Raw genomic sequence first — 21,713 nt, forward strand, 5'->3', positions numbered from 1 at the left:
GCCGCTAGCCAATTTGTTTTACTGTAGCGACAACACTGTCATCTACCCAGCAATGTGGGAAAATGCCCAGGCCCACCCTGTCCACAAGAAATAGGACAAATCCAACCCGGCCAATTACCATCCCATCAGTCTAGCCTCCATCATCAGCAAAGTGATAGAAGATGTTATCGGCGGCACAATCAAGCGGGCCTGACCAGGCAATAGCCTGCTCACTGACACACGTTTTCATTTCCACCAGGACCACTCAGCTCCTGACAATACCGTTTTAATCCAAACATGAAAAAAAAAACAACTGAATTCAAGAGGTGAGTTGAGAGTGAGTGCCCTTGACATCAAGACAGCATTTAATCAAGTGTGGCATCATTAATCCTAGCAATACTGAAGACAATGGGAATCAGGGGGAAACTCTCCACTGGTTGGAGTCATACCTAGCACAAAGGAAGACAGTTGTGGTTGTCAGTGGTCAATCATCTCAGTCCCAAGACATCACGGCAAGAGTTCCTCAGGGTACTGTCCTAGGCCCAACGATCTTCAGCTGCTTTAGCAATGACTTTCCCTCAATCATAAGGTCGGAAGTGGACAAGTTAATTGATAATTGCACAATCTTCAGTATCATTTGCGGTTCCTCAGATACTGAAGCAGTCTGTACCCATAGGCAGCAAGGGTTGGACAATATACAGGCTTGGGCTGACAAGTGGCAAGTAACGTTTATGTCATACAAGTGCCAGGCAATGACCATCTCCAATAAGAGAGAACCCAACCATCTCTCCTTGACATTCAACAGCTGAATTCCCCATTAGCAATATCCTGAGGTTTACCATTGACCAGAAACTGAACTGGACTAGCCATTGAAATACTGTGGCTACAAGAGCAGGCCGGAGACTGAGAATTCTGGTTGAGTGCAGCTCCAATAACACTCAAACTACACCGTGATAGATTGAAAGTTTTGACAGATTATCATCAGTTAGGCCTGCATGTCAGGCAGAGAAAATACTAACATTACTCACTGCATGGCTACTGCAAAGGCTATGGGCTCTGACAATATTCAAGCAATAGTACTGACGACTTGTACTCCATACCTTGCCAAACCCCTAGCCAAGCTGTTCCAGTACAGCTACAAGACTGGCATCTACCCGGCAATGTGGAAAATTGCCCAGGTGTGTCCTGTCCACGTAAAGGAGAGCAAATCCAACACAGCCAATTACCACCCTATCAGTCGATTCTCCATAATCAGTACAGTCCTATCAAGCGGCACTGACCTAACAATTACCTGCTCACTGATGCTCAGTTTGGGTTCCGTCAGGGTCACTCAGCTCATTACAGCCTTGGTTCAAACATGGACAAAAGAGCTGAACTTCAGAGGTGAGGTGAGTGTGACTGCCCTTGACACCAAGGCAGCATTTGACCGAGAATGTTCGCTGACAATTGCACAATTCGCGACTCCTCAGGCACTGAAGCCGTCTATATGCAAATGCACCAAGACGTGGCTAATATCCAGGCTTGGGTGATAAGTGGCAAGTAACATTCACGCCACACAAGTGGCAGGTAATAAGAGAGAATCAAACTATCGCCCCTTGACACAAAAAGCAGGACAAATCCAACCTGGCCAATTACTGCCCTATCAGTCTGCTCTCAATCATCAGGAAATTAAGGGAAAAAATCACAACTGTGCTTTCAAGCGGTGCTTATTTAGCAATGATCTGCTCACCACCAGGGTCACTCAGCTCCTGACCTTATGACAGCCTTGTTTCAAACATGGACAAAAGAGTTGCACTTCAGAGAGAAAGTGAGAGTGACTGCCCTTGGCATCAAGGCAATATTTGATCAACTATGGCATCAAGTAGTCCTAGGAAAACTACAGTCAATGGGAATCAGAGGGGAAACTCTCCATGGGTTGGATTCGTACCTCGCACAAAGGAAGATAGTTGTGATTGTTGGAGGTCAGTCATCTCAGTGCTGAGACATCATGCACAAGTTGACTCAGGGTAGTGTCTTCGGCCCAAACATCTTCAGCTGCTTCACCATTAACCTTTCTTCCAGTCTCAGGACAGATGTGGGAATGTTCGCTGATAATTGTGCAATATTCAGCACCATTCACAGCTCCTCAGACACTGAAGCATATCACGTGCGTGTAACACCTGGATAATATCCAAGTTTGGGCTGACAAGTCACATTCGTGCCACACAAGTGCCAGGCAGATATAAGCATCGCCCCTTGACATGCAATGGCATTATCATCACTGAATCCCCCACTATCCAGGGGGGTTACCATTGACGACAAACTGAACTGGACAAGTCATATAAATACTGTGGCTACAAGCGCAAGTCAGAGGCTTGGAATCCTGCATGGGTAACTCAGCTCCTGCTTCCCCAAAGCCTGTCCACCATCTACAAGGCACAAGTCAGGAGTGAAGGAAAGCTTTCCAATTTTCTGGATGTCTGCAGCTCCAATGACACTCAAGAAGCCTGACATGATCCAGGACAAAGCTTGATCGGTACCCCTTCCACAGACATACACACCCTCCATCATTGATGCACAGTAGCAGCAGTGTGTACCATCTACAAGATACACTGCAGGTATTCACTGTGGCACCTTAGGCAGCACCTTCTAAACCCACGACCACAACTTGGAAGTTCCCCTTAAGTCACTCAACATCCTGACTTGGTAATATATCGCTGTTCCTTCACTGTCTTTGGGTAAAAACCCTGCAACTCCCTCCCTAACAACACAGTGGGTGCACCTACACCACATGGACGGCAGTGGTTCAGGAAGGCAGCTCACCAGCACCTTCTCAAGGGATGGGCAACAGATGCTGGCCTAGCTAGCAAAACCCATATCCCATTAAAAATTAATAATAAATGCAGGTGGGGCTCAATTTCAGTTTGTATTTCATAAGGGAAAAAGTAGCAGAAAGCAGTCGGCCGATTTGGCTTGGAAGCTGTGAGAAAGCCGTATATCTTTCAACAACCAACACAAGGAACTGAGGTACCTACAGTCACAAAGTATTAAATTAAAAATTGGAGGCTTGCTTAACTGAAAAGCTAACGGAAGGATCCCCATAATATGTCAGGGAAAAGATGGAACACTGGGACTATTAATATGAATTCCAGGGGGCTGTGGCATGTGTGTTGTTCCTTAAAAAAAGGAATGAACCTCCAAGATTGTTGTCATGTACAAGGGATTGCTTGGTGCGGGGAGTGGGCGGGGGACATCAAAACATTGAGCTGAGTATGTAGCATAAATAATTATCTGCTACAGTGATAGCTTTGAAGTAACCTTGCTTTGTTTAACTCGTATAAAATAAAGTTTGTTTTTGTTTAAAAACATGACATCTTGTTGTATTGTTGTAATGGATTCATTGCTGGGTTTTCGGATTCCTCTTTTATTACTAACAGTTCTTAACACGATTGTTCCATTTTAAATATGTTTGTTCTACACGGCGCCAATACATCCAGAATGCCATTTTCATTCTGCATTCCTTTACCGTGGCATATGAGACAAAATATTCCCATTGTGCACATTTGAATCTTCCATTGAGATTATGATGGATATTTTGCTTCAAATGGAATACTGGGTAAGCAATAAAATCTCAGCGCGCTCACTGACAGAAATATAATTATAAAATATTTTCAGTTAAACATTGATTTAAATTGCTTACTGATTTGGACAATGCTAAATTTTATGTGGATATAACTAACTTCCTCTCCCTCACTAAATGCATAATTCATAAGAACTTAATCAAAGTCAAAACTAGAATTTGTCAAAAATATTGGCACATTTATCCTCCTCCTCCAAATTAAGCAATTATTATTTAAAAATCCAGGCAATAAGAAAGTTACATTGTGCTAAGACGGCATTTCGTGTTTGAGAAATATTTTGGAACTAGTCCAGTATAACAAGGGAATACAGAGAAGGAAGGCAGATTAATTCATCCAGAGATTGACACTTCACCTCATTGTTGTAATCAGTTGCTTTTTTAGAAGTTCATAGAATCCCTACAGTGCAGAAGGAGTCCAGTCGGTCCATTGAGTCTACACTCACTGTTTGAACGACCATCAGCTTAATCCCCCATCCTGGGCGGTATTCTCACCCCCCCCCCCCCCCCCCACTCTGGGTGGGAGAATCACCGGGGTGGCGCGCAAGCCGTGCTACCCCACCCCGATATCCGCACGCAATTCTCCCACCCCCCCCCCCCCCCGAAACCAGCGCTGCGACAATCGCGCCGGGCCGCTCGGAGAATTGCCGCAAATGGCGAGCAGTGATTCTCCGGCCCGGATGGGCCAAGCAGCCGCTCCGACACAACAGGTTCCCGCTGGTGCCGTCCACCCCTGGTTGCTGCTGGCGGGAACTGTGCGGGAACGCTGGGGGGGGGGTGACCTGTGGGGGGGGCTCCTTCACCGCGGGGGGGGTCCTCCGATGGGGTCTGGCCCGCGATCGGGGCCCACCGATCGACGGGCCGGCCTCCCCCCCCCCCCCCCCCCCCCCCCCTCCCCCGGCCTTCCTCCTTCCGCGGCCGGCCCCAAAACACCGGTGCCATGTTGGTGAGGGGCCAGCGCGCGGAAGACGTTCCCCGCGCATGTGCAGGATGGCGCGGCCCAACTGCGCATGTGCGGGTTGGCGCGGCGAAGGATGCTGGAGCGGTGTGAACCACCCCAGCGCTGTGCTGGCACCCTGTGGGGGCCAGAATAGGTCGTGCCCGGGCCCTGTTCGCGCCGTCGTGAAACGCGACAGCGTTCACGACAGCGCGGGCACTTAGTCCCGGGAGCGGAAGATATCGCCCTTATTCCAGAAACCCCACCCTAAGGGGCAATTTAACATTACCAATCACCCTAATCTGCACACCTTTGGACTGTGCGAGGAAACCGAAGCAGCCAGAGGAAACCCACGCGGACACGCAGAGAACGTGCAAACTCCACACTCAGGCGGAAGACAGGAGGGCTGGCTGAAGCGGCAGCATGCACGAGAAGACAAGTGAAATCCGACCGGGAGAAGCGAGGGACAACGCCGGCACCAGACCCACTCGAGGATGGCCCCCTGGAAGTGCCTCGCCGGCACAAACGGATACCTACTTACATATATATAGATATATATCCTGCGTACATAACGGCAAAATATATTCTGTGCAAAAATCCAATAAAAAACATTTATTAAAAAAAATTATTGCCCCGCCCCAAAGTGCAGTTTTTTTTTAAATGCTGAAGTAATTTACATAAAAGTATAACAAGATTAAATGTATAATAAACCTCAATCTCCTTTTGTGAAGAAATATGTTGCCAAAATCCATACCAACTGCATCTATAACGACCCAGAGACCTACCTCAACAGAACATGTCCATATAGAAACTCCTGTTGGAGATGTGGAGGAATCCTTCAGCAAGTGGTAGATGTGAAACAGTCAGATTGATGCCTAGTATTGGAAGACATGTCTAGTTGCAAGTACTCATCAAGGCTCTAACAATTCTCTTTATACTGATGCTTGCCTACATAGAGATTATTTCCCTGCTTTTGTCAGAATCTTAAAAATTCTGATTCTTGGACCTGAGAATTTTTCAGCTCTATTCCTGACACAAAAGAGTGGCTTTTTTAATGTCGATTTTGTCTTGCGAGTATTTTCAGAACAATTAAATAGAAAATTGGAGAAATAGAATGCATTGAGAAGCACCACAATTAATTTTAATGTTTGTTGCATGCCCACCTTTTCAAAGTTAAAAATAACCTGCGGAAATCATTGGAAAATTGTCCAATGCAGAATTCTGAGTCATTGATTGGAAAAAGTATCACTATAAATTGCACATCGTCTTGCACAACTGATCCTGGGAACTGCCACTGCAGAGATACTAGATCCACACTCGCTCTGCTTATAAATTCTTTATGTGATGTGCATCTGTTATGAATAAACAAATTACTTTCTGATTTTGGTTGTCATATTGAATGAAATTTCCAGCGGAAACTTAAAAACTATATTTAGCCATGTATAAAATCAAAAATCCTAAGTGATGGGTCAAGGATCAAATTGAAATACTTTCTCTGATGCAATTTACCATTCGCATATTGTCTTTGCTAAAACATGTGTTCCCGTGCCTATTATTTTAATGGTTCATTGACTGCTAAAATAATAAGTATGGATTAGATTGCTGCTCAATGGGAGGTACATATATTGCCTCAGATTCCCTTTGAAAGCCTTCTGTTTCAGACACGATAAAATCTTTGTTGTGCATCGCTGAGTAACACCTCAAATATAAAGATTTAAGGAATAAAATTGGTCAATTCCAGCAGTGCAGAACAGTTGTAAGCGAATCGGCAGCTGATTTTTCACTGCCCTGGCCTTTATCTTCCACTGACTTGGAAAATATTGCCAAGATTTTTTAAATTTCAAACCAAGTAAAAGCAGCAGAGAGCCTGCAAAAGGAATGATCATTTTGTGAACTTCAGCAGAAGTAAGATTGAACGCGGTGAAAAATCAGCTGTTGAATTGCGATGGGCCTGTTTTGCACTGCTAGTGAAACCCTGAAACTCTCCATATATTAGAGAGCGAATGGCTTAAATCAAATAATTATTCAATCATTCTAAATTAATGGCAGATTTACAACATAACGCTTTCATTTTTGTTCCCAATAATCTTTCTGCTATTCTTTGTCCTTTGAGTTAGCTGACTGAATATGTTACTATAATTAATCTGCAGGTCATGTTGATTGAGCTTTCAGCTATCAACCAAAGATCTAACCTGTGAGTATCTTCTTTGATGCCATCAGCTGCACTCCTTTGTTGACCTCCCAGCTGGTGCATTTGAGCACTGTAAGAATAAATCTTTCTTCTCTACATTGCTTCTCTCATGTAATCCTGACTGAGATATAAAATTTGCCCTCCGAATAAATCGTGCAACCCCCATTTGCCTGGTTCTAAAAAGCAACTAGTCGAGAGTATTGAGTGCAAAGGCAGCTTCTTAAGAACTCCCGCTGCACTAAATATAAAAACTTTCAATCACAGTAAATGTGAATGGTCAGCACAATGGGTAAATTGAACATGTGTGCCTATTGCGGCCACATATACAGGATCCAAGGCGACGTGAAACCCATACACACACACACACCTGTGAGTTATCTCCTGAGCACACATTATGTGGAAGAGTATATTCTTTTTTTCCCTCTCCTTTCTTCCTCTCGATACCAGCTACAGCTATAAAACTGAGGCTGGTGCTGATAAAGAATAATCTGCATGCAACTTTCTAAGTGGAACACCCCGGAGTACAGAGGTGGAGAACGATCTGCAGAGATGTATCAGTATGCAGATTTCATGGATGTAATTTTCATTAACTACAGGACGATAAAGTAATTTACACAGATTGAAAATGGAAAATGTAGTTAAATTATCTTTTGTTCCATTAAAAGATACACATCTTCCACAAATTGAGTCCATTGGACTATGTTGGAGATATCCTTGGCTCATTCTTCAATTAGCATAAACTCTAAAATATTTTGCGGCTTGCACATTACGAAATTAAACTGCTATTGTGGTGAATTCTATTTTATCACCCTCAGTTTAATTGATTGAAGACTATGCGCATTTTTAATTCAGTTCTTCTTGTCTCTGGGTTTTGCAGGATAGAAATTAACAATCTGCCAAATGAATAACATCGACCAACGTTAATGTAGCTTACAATGATTCTGGGAAGATCGCATTTAGACCTTTATATCAGACAGAAAGTGAATTGGTTTGATTTACTAACATCGGAAAGATTTAGATGTTAGCACGATACCTGCATCTAAGATTACAAAATATTTACTGAATCAAAAATGAGCTGCCATAACACATTGTTACATCCACCTTCCCTGTCTCACCTTTAAATGTTAATATATCTCTCACTGCATGGCCTTGCATAGGTTTATTTATTCAAACACAAATAGTAATTGCAGGTGTCAGATGTAGTTGGTGAAACACTCAGTTGTAAAAGGCAGATATAAAATCACTCCAGCACAGGTGCAATTAGACAGGGTGCATGTCTGTTGCCTGCACCTTCCAAATAAACTCTTCTGTTCCCATGAATGCAACATCATTTGTTTTAAAATTGATGATTATCACAGCTTATAGCCGAAAGTAAGGCTGTCGTGAGATGTCTTTTTGGCAGCTTTCACTGATTGTTTGTAAGCTACACATTACAAAATTGTTCTGGGCAATTAATTGTGTGTCAGGCAGTAGGACCCAGCAGAAAACAGTTCCATTGTAGCACGGGTTCTCAGCTCCACAGCCTCTGATACCAGAAGCTGAGGACAAAATTCAACAGGAAGATTGTAGAGCCGTGCAGGGTACTTTTCAGGTGACATCTCTTCACAAATTGTGCAATTGCCAATTTTAGAACCCTGGGAGGGTAAATCCTCTGGAATCTAATTATTACTTGCTTCATTTCTACCAATGTTGCCTCATTTCCACTGCACCGGACATTAATAGGCAACTTGCATTACAAATATTGGATTGCAGTGTCTGTATCGCTTTAAGACCACAAGGATTCCAGTGAGGTGACATTGTCCTGTTAAAGCATTTGTTGCTCAGCAACTGCATGCCGCGTGCTTGAGTTGACTGCGGGCAAACATTTACACTCCTGACTCCAGAACGATGCCTGAAGAGGAGAATTTCCATCACATCGCTACTGGCAATAGATTCCATTCCAGTTTTGCATGAATTGAATCCATGTCATATTTAGTATGAGAATTAAATCAGTCATGTAAATGATGCTGATGTGATTAGTGACAAATATTTTATTCATTGATAAAATTGTGGATAGCCATATCCATTCTCTGGAACTGAGAGGGAAATAAAATCATGACAACTCTGTTAAGTTACATCTTTTGGACAAATTGTGCATTGATTCTGCACAGACGTTAAATAATATTGTAAGTATTATTGAGTAAAATTTCTGCTTTGAATGCAATTGGGAACTTGTGCTCCGAACATGCTCAAAAGTGTGCTGGTTAAGTTAGAGTATAAAATCCAATTAAGTTCATATGCTCGCAGAATAATATTCAATGAGCTAGCTCAATTGAACAAAGTAATAGAATGTACTTGTCACTTTTTTACTTGATAAGAACATAAGAAATAGGAGCAGGAAGAGGCCATTCCGCCCTTTCAGCTCATTCAATGAAATCATGGCTGATCTTCTACTTCAACACCAATTTCTTGCACTATCCCCATATCCCTTGATATTTTTGATAAGTAGAAATCTATCAATTTAAGTCTTGAATAAACTCAACAACTAAGCCCCACAGCTCTTTTGGAACAGAGAGATTTCAAAGTTTCATCACCCTCGGAATGAAGAAATTCCTCCTCATCTAGAAGCTTGCTAGAAGCCACATAATTTTACACATAGGGCCCTGTCCTTTGCAAGCAGAAGGAGCATGTCCACATATTGCACACTTTTCAACTAAACAAAAGCTTGAGGGACAGCCATTCCCCGTTTCATTCCCCATGGTAGTGCCTTGGCCGATCAGAGTCAACCTGCCTAGCTTGAATTTAAGCAAAAGCTTGGTAGTTAACTGTTCCATACTGCATTCACTGTGATAAAGCCTCTCCCAATCAATTGTCCTCTTCTCATGCAGTATAATTTGTTGTTTCCTTTACAATTGGTACACTTCCATATCTATCCTGATGAGTCCAAAATAAAAAGCTTTAACAGCATGTCTCTTTTTTCAGTAATACATGTACATTTTGATTCAGTGTCCAGTCCTTCAACTATGAGTGGCCTGATTCAAAATCACTAAAAATGACTTTTAACACTCTACTGATCTGTTTAATCATTTCATTTGTTATACACTGGTTAGTTCCTTAGATGCTAACATCAAGGAGAACATCTGTACGGAATTCAAACGTACATGATATGAGCTGGCTTCTTGTTTCACTTTTTTAATACAATGGCCGGAACCTTCTAGCGTTCATTCTGGCAAGATCTTCCGCTCCACTGATGGTGCAGCCCCACTGCGGGTTTCCCGGTGGCGAGGTGTGCATTCAACAGCAGGACCAGAAGATCCTGCCAGCCGGTCAATGGCGGGCTGCCTCTGCTGCCGCGAAGCATACAGTGTGGAAAACCCACCCAAAACATTTGAGGGAACGTATAGAATGGAGAGAGAATGAAGAGGAATGTGAGCAACAGGGCAGCACGGTAGCACAAGTGGCTAGCACTGTGGCTTCACAGCGCCAGGGTCCCAGGTTCGATTCCCTGCTGGGTCACTGTCTGTGCGGAATCTGCACGTTCTCCCCATGTCCGTGTGGGTTTCCTCCGGGTGCTCCAGTTTCCTCCCACAGTCCAAAGACTTGCAGGTTAGGTGGATTGGCCATGCTAAATTACCCTCAGTGACCAAAAAAGGTGAGGAGGGGGTGTTGGGTTGCAGGGATAGGGTGGAAGTGAGGGCTTAAGTGGGTCGGTGCTGACTCGATGGGCTGAATGGCCTGTATGTTCTATGTCTATGTAAGGTATAGCCAAAGAGAGAACCTTCATGGACATGCAGAAGTGAGAATTGAGTGACTGAGTAATTAACAATACTCAAGAATAATTAAAAACAGATACTTTCCTTTCCAAATACAAAATTACATTATACAAATTAAAATATTTGTTCAAGATAATGCAGTGCTCTGAACAAGGTGGCGTCTCAACAGGAGAAGTGTTCACTTTTGTTAAAGGGTATATTTTCAGACTTGAGAAATCGTCATGTGTTTCTACGAGAAGCAGATTGAGCGTCATTGAAAAGTATTCTGTTCATGTGACTTTTTTTGAGGGATACCCACCAATGAAGCATTTAAATTAACCCAGCCCCCAACATCAACAACACTCTGATCTGTGATATAACAGTAACATCGAAGTGTGCCCCTACACATTACATTCAACATTATTGAGAGCATGGTGATCTTTATTGAGATGAAAACTGCAAATTTGCAAAGGGTCTTGATGCTATTCGAAGTGTCCCAAAATCTGTGCCCCAACACTGTAGTTTCCTGTACCACCACACACCATTTGTCACAACAGCAAAGAATTGCTCTGATATCTAATTCCACTTGTGCAATGCATCCCATACACGATGATTCCTTTAAAAATGATCTTTAATTTCAAAGAAGACCTTACAGTCAAATAATTAAAGTAGACATAACGTCATAGAATCCCTAGAGTGCAGAGGGAGGCCATTCGACCCATCGAATCAGCATCGACTTTCCAAAAGAGCACTCTACCCCATTCTCACAACCCTGCAGCCTAATGTCTACGTATCTTTGGACACTAAGGGGAAGCTAACATGGTCAATCCACTAACCTGCACATCTTTGGACTGTGGAGGAAATCAGAGCACCCGGAGGAAATCCATGCAGATGCGGGGACATAGTCCAGAATTTTCCGGCTCTTAGGATTCTCTTTTCCCGCAGGCAGTTCACCCCCGCCTGTGGGTTTCCCAGCAGCATGGGGTGGTTCCAATGGGAAATCCCTTAGACAAGTGTTGGGAAGATAGAACGGCGCGCTGCCGAGAAACATGCATCCGGAGGACCGAACAATCCAGCCCATAGTCAGGAAAAAAGTGCAATGATCCAGCCCCAAATACAAGAATATTTGTCACTAAGAACTGACGCCAAACAATGGCTGAAGCTGATCCAAATTTCTTTTGGGATGGGGAACAAAGCCCATGATGTACTTCAAATGGTGCATAAAAATGTTTTGAAATTCATCTTAAAGGACATTTGAAGTTAGTGCTGAGATCCTTGTTGGGAGGGGCGGACAGCATGTACACTTAAAAATGGTTTTGCCTCAACATATCGAAACAGTCCAGTCTAAGTGAAGAATTGTTCTGAGTAGATCACGGAGTATGGTTTTATTGTAGATAATGTTTAATAGTGTGATACACTGAAGGTGCTAGTGATTCCATAACAAGAAGACTGATTGAGTCCTGACAAAATCTCAGAAAATGAACATTTAAGGTTGCTGCAAATATCTGTGTGGTTAACAAAATGGAAAAAAGTCCTTTCCCAGCCCGAAGTCCTGCTTCGGTTATCCTTTCAGCTGACAGAAACGTTCTTATGATTCAATGGGGGGATAATTTTCTGGCCTGGAATCTGAGCCACTTATCGAAAATGCTTTCTTTAATGACTCCAAAACTGAGATTGAACATTATCTCTGCAGGATTCAGATTTAATACTAGCTTACCAGGAAAATACTGCAGAATGTTTGTGTTGCAACTCAGTTTTCTTCACACTAGAAAGAACTTGCTAACACAATTCACAACCTCGTCTCTCAGCTTCCCAGAAGTCAATCCCTTTAGTTTAATTGATCGTATCAGTCCATTTTCCATTCACGTTAGTTTTACTACTGAGAAAATTTGTTCTAGGTGACAGCCACGAGAAAACATTTGTTTCTTACTGAGATCCCCTTAAAAGTCAAATTAATTCCATATTGTACTGGCTGGGAGGCTGTCATGCCTTACTGCTGATATAGGGGATGAATTCTTCTGGAAGTTGGTACGGCAGTTTTATCCTGTGCTGTTTAAAGGTTATTACTGTGGTAGGAATATCAACATCAGATAGAATTAATTGCCACCAATTAATATCAATGTTATGAAGATTGTGAGACATAATCATTGCCAATTAGAATATATCATACATGTACTGCGTTATATGTCATATATATGTATACCCGGGGTCGGGATTCTCCGTCCCACCAGCCCAGTTTCCGGCGCGGCACACCCCTGCTGGCAGCAGGATTCTCCGATCCCGCAGCTGGCCAATGGGGTTTCCCATTATGGGCCATCCCACGCCATCAAGAAATGCGTGGGCGTGGGTGCACTGCCGGTGGGGTGGAGGATCCTGCCGATGGAGAATCCCACAGCGTTATATTCTGAAAGGCAAGACTATGTGTTCTCTCCTGGTGAAGCGATATTAGGGTATATGGGCATGTGGCTAAGCCATGCAGCTATTTAGCCGGGTGTTTTTAGCCAGCGCTGAGAATGACCCCGTTATCAAACGGGACAGTACTTCATTACGGGGCCTTAGTGAGGAATGCCCCACCGAGACCACATTCAGTTCCATTTTACCCTGATCTCTAGAGCCCCCCCAATGTGGCGACCGGACCCTGCCAACAGCCCAAATTACCTATAAGAGCCCCCACACTCCACTTCATAAGTGTAGGGCACCCTCAGGTACTATCCCCAACACAGGCAAAATATTACCCGGGCACCTTGGCACTGCCAGCCTGGAGGTGCCCCTGCCAGGCTGGTAGTGTCAGGGTGGCACCCAAGACACTGCCAGGGTGCCCATGTGTCAATGGCAGGGTGCCATGCTAGACGTCTCAGGGTAGAAGGTGGCATCAGGGGTATCAGGACGGCATTAGGGGTGCCAGGTTACCATTCTGCCCAGAGCCTGACTGCACAGGTTCCCCTGATTGCCTGGGAGATTCCCCTCCAAGTGCCAGTACATCTGGTCTCCATTTGTGGAGACCAGTGCAAACTGGCACTTGCTTGGGGTCTCCGATGCATGGGGATTAGATCCCTCACCTTGGGGTAACTCCGGTGACTACATATTCGAGTAAGCCTTACTGCACGCGTGAATATGCATATTTGAATATGTTCATTGTGGACAGGATCCAGATCGTGAGATTTCGCGAGGCATAGTGAGCTGGGTAAATCTCGTGAGAGGCCACTTGCGAGATTTACCAGCCACGTTGCATCCCGGGTCGAGCACGATATGGCCTTTGGATCGCGCCCCTTGTCTTTTTGTCTTTTTGTTTTTCTTTCTCTTTCTCTCATCTCACTTAGCAAGACCGAGCTAAATGATCTCACAACCAACGGATCAGAGATTGGTAGTGTTCCCATTTATCTGCTGCCCTTGTCCTTCTAGATGGTGGAGGTCGTGGGTTTGGAAGGTGCTGCTTAAGGAGCCTGGGTGAGTTCCTGCAGTGCATCTTGTAGATGGTACACATGGCTGTGTCGGTGGCGAAGCGAGTGAATGTTTGTGGAAGGTGTACAAATCAGGTGTCGCAGGCTGCTTTGTCCCAGATGGTGGCCTGTCATATCCACTTGTGATTGATGCTGGACAATTAAACAATTCACTGGAAGAAGAGACTCCACAAATATTCCCATCCTTAAAGATAGAGGAGCCAGCATATTCGCAACATACAAGTGCTAGGCAATTACCATCTCCAATAAGAGAGAATCAAACCATCGCCCCTTGACATTGAATGGCATTACCATCACTGAATCCCCCTATCAACATCCCGGGAATGCCATTGACCTGAAACTGAACTGGACAAGCCATATAAATACTGTGGCTACAAGACCAAGTCAGAGGCTTGGAGTCATGCGATGAGTAACTCACCTCCTGAGACACCCAAAGACTGTTCACCAACCACATGGACTGTGATAGACTATCTCTACTTGCCGGATGGGTGCAACTTCAACAACACTAAAAAGGCTCAACACCATCCAGGACAAAGCAGCCTGCGACACCTGATTTGCACACCTTCCACAAACATTCACTCGCTTCACCACCGACGCAGCCATGTGTACCATCTACAAGATGCACTGCAGGAACTCACCCAGGCTCCTTCAGCAGCACCTTCCAAACCCACGACCTCCACCATCTAGAAGGACAAGGGCAGCAGATAAATGGGAACACTACCACTGGGAAGATCCCCTCCAAGTCTCTCACCATCCCGACTTGGAAACATATCATTTTCTGTTGCTGTGTCAAAAACCTGGAACTCCCTCCCGAACAGCATTGTACTGCCACCACATGGACTGCAGCGGTTCACAAAGGCAGCTCACCAACATCCTCTCAAGGGTAATTAGGGATGGGCAATGCTAGCCTCGCCAGCGACATCCACATCCCGTGAAAATGAATTTTAAAAAAGGAACACTAACATCTGTTTTTATTGCTAGTTTTTCCTGAAACAGGTTGCTGGAGACTTATAGCTTAAAGGGCACCACTCCATATCATGCAAGGCTGATCAGGAGGCTTTCCCGCTCTTACCACCTTCCAGTGGTGCAGAGGCGGATTTACAATGAAACACACTTAGCCAACTGGGATGGCCACTTCCAGAATACAAAATGGACGCTCGCAAAGAATATAGGGAACTGTGGACAATGCTAGAAAACAAGCAGGCACAGAAGCCTGAACGTATATTTGGGAAACAGCTCCCAGATGGAATTGAAACTATAGGTCAATTAGCATATTGATGGCCCATCTTCAGGAACAAAGGAATGACACTCAAGTAACCGATACTGTAGCAGACATCCCGGCGCCAGAAAGACACAAACAAAGCAAGGCCAACGGCCACCTAAGATGCGCCAGCCATCAGGGCACCCACCCCTTTATTGGTCAAGATTGATAACAGTGATCGAGAAGTGACCCAATTAATTGGGGCCAAATATAAGGGCTGCCTAAAAGTGCGCGAAGCCCCTCCAGGTACAAGAAGGAACCCTCATGAGAGAATCTCTCTCTTGGACTTGGCTCTCAAAGCAGAGAGACCCGTCCACCAGCATCATCAGAAGCAAGTAAGTTCAAGGTCAACGCTCGCTACCAGATGGACGACCTTAACTGTTCTCCTGTACCTCTTCAAACCCAACAGTCTCAGATCCGAACAACGGCCATTGTTCCTCTGACTGAGTGGGAACCCAAAGTTAAGTATAGGCATTAGCGTTAGAGATAGTTTAGTTTGTAGTACTTTGTGCATGTGTAGACCCTACTGTGTGTGTAAATAAATAGTATTGAATTTGAACTAACTAACTGGTGTATTGGCTCTTTCATCAGTATTTGGGTTGAACCTTGTGGCGGTATCAAGAGATACCTGGCGACTCTGAAAGTAAACATAATTAGGATTAAGGAAGACAACCATATTGATTGCTATATTTATAGCAAGTAAACAGAGCAACAACACAGCACTGCAATGGGGGCCATGGCCAATCGGGGAGCCCCACATTGAGATGTGCGTATTGTTATGTGGGAGTACCTGAAAGAAATGGGTGTTTATAAATGGGTGTGTATATAAATATCTGTAGTGAAAGTACCTTTAAGAAATAGGTGTTTATTACTGCAGTGATGTCAGAGAGTGGGTGGAGCTGGGCTGTCTGTCAGCTTTTTACTTTAGTTTTAGGCTGTTTGCTGCAGGGTGTGTTTTCGTTTTGTTTTCAGTGTTGGAGCTGAAGCCAGCCAGAGCAGGTGTACTGTTGATCTCTCTGCCATGAAAAGACTATCTCTTGATCATTTGGTGAATTCAGAATTATAAATGTTCTCAGTAGTGAATTTAAACCTAATGTGCTTCTGTTAAAAGGTGTTTCTTTTGTGTTCTGGATGTTGTTTGGGAAGTTATTAAGGATTACTTAGATTTGTATTCTTTGGGGGTTGTATTTGAATTGATGGTTGCTAAGATGTTCACTGTATGTTTCAAAAAGGTTACCTTGAGTTCATAGAATAAACATTATTTTAATTTAAAAGTACTGTAAAGTTATGTTTGCACCATACCTGTAGAGTGGACCATGTGCTCCCTATAACCACAATCTATTCAAAGTTGTGGGTCAGGTGAACTCCATGATACACTTTGGGGTTCTCTAAACACTGGCCCATAACAGTATGGTGTGGGAGCACCAACCAGAGCTTGGTAACTTTGAATTTGCTGATAGGTTCAGTCTATCAACGGGCAATACAGAAGAACATTGGGCTCTGATAGGTGGACTCCCTTTAAAGCGGGAAAACAGTGTGCCAGATGTTGAGATGTTGGTGGAGACTTAGAGAAGTTCAGACAAATCTCCTGATTGTTTGGTATAAAATTTCTGAACTTTCATTGAGTGATACTGCATGGAAGTTCCTGACATTCATCCCACAGCCTGAGGCAAAAGTCAGGTCGCTGACCTTACATCGGGGTGCGAGTCTGCGAAGCCTTCAAGAGACGAGGAAGAGGCGCTGGCCAACATTGGTTGAGGGGAGCATTGGGGTGACTCTTGGCCTCCAGGCCAAGTCTGGGGATGGTGGGCAACCAACCAAAGAAATAACCAAGGCCAAACCAGCGCAGGCCAGATAAAGCCAGCACCCAGCAGCAGCCGAGCAGCCAGCCTGGACAAGCTCAGGCAAGCGGCGGTATTGTGGTTAACGGGAAGCAGAGGCCAGCAGGGCAAAAGCAGAGAGTGAGAAAGCTGGGCGGCAACCAGACTAGCGAGGTTTGGAGCAAAGGCCAGGCCAGATAGTCAGCAGCAGCTGCCAGGCAGCCCGCCAGGTGCACACTTGGCCATCAGGACTCGAGGCCAAGCCACCTGAGCAAAAGGTGCGAGCAGTCGGGAAGTGCAAGGGCCAGCCAGGCACCGGCGTTGTGGGTTTCAGGGAGCTGTGGGGTGGCTCGACCAAAGAGCAAGGCTGAGAGTGAGAGGGCTGGGTTGCAGCGGACCAGTGACAGCAGAGGCCAGGCCAGAGAGCTAGCAACAGCAGCCAGGCAGCCAGTGAGTTACCAGTAGCACACCTGCAACCTTAGGCCGTCAAGGAAAGCAGCTGCAGGGGTGATTTGACCCCTGGGCCAGGGCTGATGAGGGCAAAGAAGCCTGTGCTTTCTGAAGATTCATATTCATCGATTAGTCAATATGAAGAGATACTGTGAATCTGGCAGTCAAAAATGCAGAGTTGAAGGTGTGGCAACAGGACGAATCTCGGTAAAAAGAGAATTTGGCACTTTACTTTAAAGCATTTGAAGTATTGAGAAGTCCCCAAATTGCACATTCATCCTCAACGACAACATCCAGCAAAAGTTTTAATGAATTGTCTGTGATGACTTCGACCTGCTGATTTCCAGAGACAACACATTGCCTGCAAAACGTGAACAAGAAGAAGTGGATTCTGAAATGGGAATGGAACTAGAAGATACTGCTCAAACTCTTTGGGCGCAATTCTCCGCACTCACGACGGTGCGGAGAATAGCGTGGCTCGTAAAATTTTACGGCCACGCTCGTCCGACGCCCTCCCGCTATTCTCCCCCCCCCCCACACGCCAGACTCCCGATACGAATCGCTGCCGCCGTTTTTTTACGGCCAGCAGCGATTCTCAGCTGTCCGATGGGCCAAGTTCCCAGCCCTTTACGGCTGTTTTTACGAACGGCAAACACACCTGGTCTGGCCGTTCGTAAAAACGGCCGTAAAGTGCCGATTTTTAAAACATGGCACCGATTGGCACGGCAGTACCACGGCAGTGACCGCGCACTCTTTGTCCCTCCGCCGCCCCGCTGTATCACTTCGCGGGGCGGCTGAGGGGCATCCCGGCCCGCGCATGCGCGGGTTTCGCGCAAATGTGCGATGACGTCATCCGCGCATGCGCGGGTTGGAGTCTTCCAATCCGTGCATGCGCGGCTGACGTCATATGACGCGTCAGCCGGCGCAAACTCTGGCAAGCGGGTTAACGAAATTCGTTAAGCCCGCGATGCCGGAGTTTACGGCGGCGGCATGCTAGCCCCGACCGGGGACCAGAATCGGTTCCCGGTTGGGGAGGGGGGGGCTGGCGTCAAACCCGCCCGGATTTGACGCCAGCCTTACGATTTCTCCCCCTCTGGGAGAATCGCGCCCTTTGTTCTGCAGTTAAGTGAGGGAAGAAACCTACCCTGAAGACATTGCCTGATGGCCAAAGTCTGTTCCACTGGTTATGATTGGATATTTCGTAATAAATAGACCAGAGAACATAGGCAATGTGGAAAATGTGAGAAAAGGGTTTGAGGGCAGCACGGTAGCACAGTGGGCAGCACTGTCGCTTCACAGCTCCAGGGTCCCTGGTTTGATCCCCGACAGCTTGGGTCACTGTCTGTGTGGAGTCTGCACCTTCCCCCCGTGTCTGCGTGGGTTTCCTCCGGGTTCCCCGGTTTCCTCCCACAAATCCCGAAAGACGTGCTGTTAGGTAATTTGGACATTCTGGGCGCGATTCTCCCAAACAGGGAGAAATCGTAAGGCTGGCGTCAAAAACGGGTGGGTTTGACGCCAGCCTCCCCCCCCCCCCCCCCCCCCCCCCTTCCCGACCGGGAACCGATTCTGGTCCCCGGTCGGGGCTAGCATGCCGCGGCCGTGAACTCCGGCATCGCGGGCTTAACGAATTTCGTTAAGCCCGCTTGCCAGAGTTTGCGATGGCTGACGCGTCATATGACGTCAGCCGCGCATGCGCGGATTGGAAGACTCCAACCCGCGCATGCGCGGGTGACGTCATCGCGCATTTGCGCGAAACCCGCGCATGCGCGGGCCGGGATGCCCCTCAGCCGCCCCGCGAATTGATACAGCGGGGCGGCGGAAGGACAAAGAGTGCGCGGGAATCGGACCCGCTGCCCGCGATCGGTGCCCACCAATCGCGGGCCCATGGCATCCTTGGCACGGCCGTGGTACTGCCGTGCCAATCGGTGCCATGGTTGCCAAGATCCGAACTTTACGGCCGTTTTTACGAACAGCCAGACCAGGTGTGTTTGCCGTTCGTAAAAACGGCCGTAAAGGGCTTGGACTTCGGCCCATCGGCCAGCTGAGAATCGCTGCTCGCCGTAAAAAAACGGCGGCAGCGATTCGTGTGGGGAGTCGGGCGTGGGGGGGGGGTAGAATAGCGGGAGGGCGTCAGACTAGCGTGGCCGTAAACATTTACGGCCCCTGCTATTCTCCGCACCGTCGTGAGTGCGGAGAATTGCGCCCAGAATGAATTCTCCCTGTGTACTCCAACAGGCGCCAGAATGTGGCGACTAGGGGCTTTTCACGGTAACTTCATTGCAGTGTTAATGTAAGCCTACTTGTGACAATAAAGATTATTAAAATTATTAATTAGGTTTGAGACTGAAATCAGTTTAGAAGTTGGGTGAAGTTGTAGAGCGATTTCTCTGTTTTGTCCAGCTACAATCCCATACTTCTGAGCGCCTGCAGACAACTGTTTTAGAAGTCATTGCAAATTTAGGTTTGGACATCAAAAATTGTGGTGGGCAGAAGCTTCGATAATGCAGAAAATATGACAGGAAAATATTCAGGTCGACAAGCAGCACTGAACAATGCAAACCCCTGTATATTGCCCATCCAACGTTCTAGTCATTCCTTGAATTTAATCTGCAACATAGCAGCTGAATTGTGTGATGCAGCTGTACATTTTGGTCTTTGTTCAAAACTTGTCTGCCTTTTGTTGATTGGTGGAATGTGCTGCAATCACACTTGGAGCAGGTACATGGAAAACATTTGATGGTGAAAATAATTTCTGACCCCGAGTGGTCTGCTAATGCTGTTTTGTCTTTGAGACTGAACTTTGTCGATATAAAGGAATCTTATTATACATAACCACATCAAAATCAGAGAAACCATGCAGGAAAGCTGAAGCAAAATCCTTCGCAGGGAAGTGTGAAAAGTACAATACTGCAGTTTTGATAGTTTTGCGGAACCGTTTACTTCAAAGAATTAATGCCATCAGCAAATTACTGCAAATTGTTGAGACAGCTTTACTGAATACTTCACCTCAGTTTGAATTTTTGTCATGGATGTTTGAAATGACTATACCTCAGTGGAAGCAGAGGCACTAAAATTAACAAAGAATACGGTTCCTCTAATGACGTGAAATGTAAAAGACCCAGGAAGTTATTTTTTCGTGGAACTAGAGAAAATGAAATCACATTAAAATGGAAAGAGAAAATCATTGTTGAGGCTGTTAATGTTACTTGTGATGCAACAATGGTTCAATGGTACAACAACGTGATCAAGGTGTACAAGATTATCAGGTGCATGGTGGGTAGGGAGCAGGGCCAGTTATGAGAGGGCACAAGCTCAAGATCAGGGCCAGGGGGTTTAGGGGAGATTTGGGGAAGGATCATTTTACCCAGAGGGTCTAAAATGCACTGCCTGGGAGGGTGGTAGAGGTGGGTTGCCCCACATCCTTTAAAAAGTACCTGGATGAGCACTTGGCACGTCATAACATTCAAGGCTATGGGCCAATTGCTAGCAAATAGAATTAGGTCGGCAGGTCAGGTGTTTTCATGCATCGGTGCAGTTTCAATGGGCCGAAGGGCCTCTTTTGTGCTGTATTATTCTGTGATTCTGTGAATTTCAGAGTAGAAGTGAATCTCTGAAGAAAACTACTGAATTATTTTGCATGCTTTTCGACACAAGTTTGGATGAGAATGCTCAGAGCCACTGCAGTAAGAGATTAATTGAATTCTACTGGGAAGACATAGACGCAAAACGTATTGAACATAAAGTGAAGCAATTCATTTATTTTATCGATAATGGCAAGCTCTGTGCTTCGAGATCACTGACTGATTTGTACATGATGGTTTGCTGGCAACCTTTCCAAATGTGGAAACCATTCTGAAAATATTTTTAACAATGCCTGTCAGAAATGCTTCTGGTGAACCTTCTTTCTCTATATGAAAAGAGTGAAAAATTATCTGCAAAGTATAGGAGTCAGAAACATTTAACAAATGCAGCAGTATTGACAACTGAAAATGCATTCTTACAAGATTTTACCTACAATGATGTTATTGATGAGTTTGTGAAGAAAAAGTACAGAAGAAAAGCTATCTAAATTACCAAGGGTTGCAAAGAACTGAAGAAGCAAATACATTGTTAAACATCTGTGCCTCTACAATATTCTCCAGTCTAAGTTCTGTTCTTCAAAAGAGAACATATGGTTTGTCTCAGAGAATACTGGTGGTCACATACAGACAGTTATAACCGGTGACTAACCACCATGCCCCATCGCTCCCAATACTGGCCTTCAGAA

General features: G+C 45.4%; 1 protein-coding gene and 1 long non-coding RNA gene across 10 annotated transcripts in view; one reads left to right on the top strand and one right to left on the bottom strand.

The window, feature by feature from the left end:
* rbfox1 (RNA binding fox-1 homolog 1) overlaps positions 1-21,713 on the bottom strand; it is a 2,164,526-nt gene that overhangs the window by 1,474,381 nt on the left and 668,432 nt on the right. The window lies entirely within an intron of this gene.
* The window catches only part of LOC119979073, a 71,851-nt gene that overhangs the window by 5,375 nt on the left and 44,763 nt on the right, over positions 1-21,713 (top strand). Inside the window, exon 2 of the long non-coding RNA XR_005463634.1 lies at positions 6,683-6,726. This is a non-coding gene — a long non-coding RNA (uncharacterized LOC119979073). The remainder of the gene's footprint in view (positions 1-6,682; positions 6,727-21,713) is intronic.

The sequence above is a fragment of the Scyliorhinus canicula genome, chromosome 15 (genome assembly GCF_902713615.1).
Source record: "Scyliorhinus canicula chromosome 15, sScyCan1.1, whole genome shotgun sequence".
NCBI lineage: Eukaryota > Metazoa > Chordata > Chondrichthyes > Carcharhiniformes > Scyliorhinidae > Scyliorhinus > Scyliorhinus canicula.